We start from the raw sequence: 5,262 nt of genomic DNA, 5'->3' as shown, positions 1-5,262 counted from the left end.
CTATAAAAGTTCGGGTTGAATTTGGAATGTTTAGACACCACTTTTACCTATTTTGTCCCCAAACAGGCTAAAACCAAGAAAACATTGATTCGAAGCAGTAAACAGTTTTGTTACTGTTTCTAGGGTCAGAATGTTTGACAATCCAATTCTTTTAACTAATTATAAAAGTTCGGGTTGGATTTGGAGTGTTTAGACACCAGGTTTACCCATTTTATCCCGAAAGAGGCTAAAACCAAGAAAACAATGATTCGAAGCAGTAAACATCTATGTTACTCTTTATAGGGTCAAAATATGAAACAATCCAATGCATTTGACTAATTACAAGAGTTCGGGTTGAATTTGGAGTGTTTAGACACCACTTTTACCCATTTTGTCCCGAAACAGGCTAAAACCAAGAAAACATTGATTCGAAGCAGTAAACAGCATTGTTACTGTTTCTAGGGTCAGAATCTGTGACAATACAATGCATTTGACTAATTGTATGAGTTCGGGATGAATTTGGAGTGTTTAGACAACACTTAAGCCCGTTTTATCCCAAAACAGGCTTAAACCAAGAAAACAGGCTAAAACCGAGAGAAAACATTGTTTCGAAGCAGTACACAGCTATGTTACTCTTTCTTGGGTCAAAATATGTAACAATCCAATTCTTTTGACTAATTATAAAGGTTTGGGTTAAATTTGGAGTGTTTAGACACCACTTTTACCCATTTTGTCCCGAAACAGGCCAACACCGAGAAAACATTGATTTGAAGCAGTAAACAGTTATGTTACTCTTTATAGGGTCAAAATATGTAACTATCCAATACATTTGACAAATTATAAGAGTTCGGGTTGAATTTGGAGTGTTTAGACACCACTTTTACCTATTTTGTCCCGAAACAGGCTAAAACCAAGAAAACATTGATTCGAAGCAGTAAACAGTTTTGTTACTGTTTCTAGGGTCAGAATGTTTGACAATCCAATTCTTTTAACTAATTATAAAAGTTCGGGTTGGATTTGGAGTGTTTAGACACCAGGTTTACCCATTTTATCCCGAAAGAGGCTAAAACCGAGAAAACATTGATTTGAAGCAGTAAACATCTATGTTACTCTTTATAGGGTCAAAATATGTAACAATCCAATACATTTGACTAATTATAAGAGTTCGGGTTGAATTTGGAGTGTTTAGACACCACTTTTACCCATTTTGTCCCGAAACAGGCTAAAACCAAGAAAACATTGATTCGAAGCAGTAAACAGCATTGTTACTGTTTCTAGGGTCAGAATCTGTGACAGTCCAATACATTTGACTAATTATAAGAGTTCGGGTTGAATTTGGAATGTTTAGACACCACTTTTACCTATTTTGTCCCCAAACAGGCTAAAACCAAGAAAACATTGATTCGAAGCAGTAAACAGTTTTGTTACTGTTTCTAGGGTCAGAATGTTTGACAATCCAATTCTTTTAACTAATTATAAAAGTTCGGGTTGGATTTGGAGTGTTTAGACACCAGGTTTACCCATTTTATCCCGAAAGAGGCTAAAACCAAGAAAACAATGATTCGAAGCAGTAAACATCTATGTTACTCTTTATAGGGTCAAAATATGTAACAATCCAATGCATTTGACTAATTACAAGAGTTCGGGTTGAATTTGGAGTGTTTAGACACCACTTTTACCCATTTTGTCCCGAAACAGGCTAAAACCAAGAAAACATTGATTCGAAGCAGTAAACAGCATTGTTACTGTTTCTAGGGTCAGAAACTGTGACAGTCCAATGCATTTGACTAATTGTATGAGTTCGGGATGAATTTGGAGTGTTTAGACAACACTTAAGCCCGTTTTATCCCAAAACAGGCTTAAACCAAGAAAACAGGCTAAAACATTGTTTCGAAGCAGTACACAGCTATGTTACTCTTTCTTGGGTCAAAATATGTAACAATCCAATTCTTTTGACTAATTATAAAGGTTTGGGTTAAATTTGGAGTGTTTAGACACCACTTTTACCCATTTTGTCCCGAAAGAGGCTAACACCGAGAAAACATTGATTTGAAGCAGTAAACAGTTATGTTACTCTTTATAGGGTCAAAATATGTAACTATCCAATACATTTGACTAATTATAAGAGTTCGGGTTGAATTTGGAGTGTTTAGACACCACTTTTACCTATTTTGTCCCGAAACAGGCTAAAACCAAGAAAACATTGATTCGAAGCAGTAAACAGTTTTGTTACTGTTTCTAGGGTCAGAATGTTTGACAATCCAATTCTTTTAACTAATTATAAAAGTTTGGGTTGGATTTGGAGTGTTTAGACACCAGGTTTACCCATTTTATCCCGAAAGAGGCTAAAACCGAGAAAACATTGATTTGAAGCAGTAAACATCTATGTTACTCTTTATAGGGTCAAAATATGTAACAATCCAATGCATTTGACTAATTATAAGAGTTCGGGTTGAATTTGGAGTGTTTAGACACCACTTTTACCCATTTTGTCCCGAAACAGGCTAAAACCAAGAATACATTCATTCGAAGCAGTAAACAGCTTTGTTACTGTTTCTAGGGTCAGAATCTGGGACAATACAATGCATTTGACTAATTGTATGAGTTCGGGATGAATTTGGAGTGTTTAGACAACACTTAAACTCGTTTTATCACAAAACAGGCTCAAACCAAGAAAACAGGTTAAAACCGAGAGAAAACATTGATTCGAATCAGTACACAGCTACGTTACTCTTTGTAGGGTCAAAATATGTAACAATCCAATTCTTTTAACTAATTATAAAAGTTCGGGTTGAATTTGGAGTGTTTAGACACCACCAATTTTGTCCCGAAAGAGGCTAAAACCGAGAAAACATTGATTCGAAGCAGTAAACAGTTATGTTACTCTTTATAGGGTCAAAATATGTAACTATCCAATACATTTGACTAACTATAAAAGTTCGGGTTGAATTTGGAATGTTTAGACACCACTTTTACCTATTTTGTCCCCAAACAGGCTAAAACCAAGAAAACATTGATTCGAAGCAGTAAACAGTTTTGTTACTGTTTCTAGGGTCAGAATGTTTGACAATCCAATTCTTTTAACTAATTATAAAAGTTCGGGTTGGATTTGGAGTGTTTAGACACCAGGTTTACCCATTTTATCCCGAAAGAGGCTAAAACCAAGAAAACAATGATTCGAAGCAGTAAACATCTATGTTACTCTTTATAGGGTCAAAATATGAAACAATCCAATGCATTTGACTAATTACAAGAGTTCGGGTTGAATTTGGAGTGTTTAGACACCACTTTTACCCATTTTGTCCCGAAACAGGCTAAAACCAAGAAAACATTGATTCGAAGCAGTAAACAGCATTGTTACTGTTTCTAGGGTCAGAATCTGTGACAATACAATGCATTTGACTAATTGTATGAGTTCGGGATGAATTTGGAGTGTTTAGACAACACTTAAGCCCGTTTTATCCCAAAACAGGCTTAAACCAAGAAAACAGGCTAAAACCGAGAGAAAACATTGTTTCGAAGCAGTACACAGCTATGTTACTCTTTCTTGGGTCAAAATATGTAACAATCCAATTCTTTTGACTAATTATAAAGGTTTGGGTTAAATTTGGAGTGTTTAGACACCACTTTTACCCATTTTGTCCCGAAACAGGCCAACACCGAGAAAACATTGATTTGAAGCAGTAAACAGTTATGTTACTCTTTATAGGGTCAAAATATGTAACTATCCAATACATTTGACAAATTATAAGAGTTCGGGTTGAATTTGGAGTGTTTAGACACCACTTTTACCTATTTTGTCCCGAAACAGGCTAAAACCAAGAAAACATTGATTCGAAGCAGTAAACAGTTTTGTTACTGTTTCTAGGGTCAGAATGTTTGACAATCCAATTCTTTTAACTAATTATAAAAGTTCGGGTTGGATTTGGAGTGTTTAGACACCAGGTTTACCCATTTTATCCCGAAAGAGGCTAAAACCGAGAAAACATTGATTTGAAGCAGTAAACATCTATGTTACTCTTTATAGGGTCAAAATATGTAACAATCCAATACATTTGACTAATTATAAGAGTTCGGGTTGAATTTGGAGTGTTTAGACACCACTTTTACCCATTTTGTCCCGAAACAGGCTAAAACCAAGAAAACATTGATTCGAAGCAGTAAACAGCATTGTTACTGTTTCTAGGGTCAGAATCTGTGACAGTCCAATACATTTGACTAATTATAAGAGTTCGGGTTGAATTTGGAATGTTTAGACACCACTTTTACCTATTTTGTCCCCAAACAGGCTAAAACCAAGAAAACATTGATTCGAAGCAGTAAACAGTTTTGTTACTGTTTCTAGGGTCAGAATGTTTGACAATCCAATTCTTTTAACTAATTATAAAAGTTCGGGTTGGATTTGGAGTGTTTAGACACCAGGTTTACCCATTTTATCCCGAAAGAGGCTAAAACCAAGAAAACAATGATTCGAAGCAGTAAACATCTATGTTACTCTTTATAGGGTCAAAATATGTAACAATCCAATGCATTTGACTAATTACAAGAGTTCGGGTTGAATTTGGAGTGTTTAGACACCACTTTTACCCATTTTGTCCCGAAACAGGCTAAAACCAAGAAAACATTGATTCGAAGCAGTAAACAGCATTGTTACTGTTTCTAGGGTCAGAAACTGTGACAGTCCAATGCATTTGACTAATTGTATGAGTTCGGGATGAATTTGGAGTGTTTAGACAACACTTAAGCCCGTTTTATCCCAAAACAGGCTTAAACCAAGAAAACAGGCTAAAACATTGTTTCGAAGCAGTACACAGCTATGTTACTCTTTCTTGGGTCAAAATATGTAACAATCCAATTCTTTTGACTAATTATAAAGGTTTGGGTTAAATTTGGAGTGTTTAGACACCACTTTTACCCATTTTGTCCCGAAAGAGGCTAACACCGAGAAAACATTGATTTGAAGCAGTAAACAGTTATGTTACTCTTTATAGGGTCAAAATATGTAACTATCCAATACATTTGACTAATTATAAGAGTTCGGGTTGAATTTGGAGTGTTTAGACACCACTTTTACCTATTTTGTCCCGAAACAGGCTAAAACCAAGAAAACATTGATTCGAAGCAGTAAACAGTTTTGTTACTGTTTCTAGGGTCAGAATGTTTGACAATCCAATTCTTTTAACTAATTATAAAAGTTTGGGTTGGATTTGGAGTGTTTAGACACCAGGTTTACCCATTTTATCCCGAAAGAGGCTAAAACCGAGAAAACATTGATTTGAAGCA

Source organism: Camelina sativa, chromosome 14 (assembly GCF_030686135.1).
Source record: "Camelina sativa cultivar CO46 ecotype springtype chromosome 14, ASM3068613v1".
NCBI classification, from domain to species: domain Eukaryota; kingdom Viridiplantae; phylum Streptophyta; class Magnoliopsida; order Brassicales; family Brassicaceae; genus Camelina; species Camelina sativa.
This window is presented reverse-complemented; position numbering follows the sequence as displayed.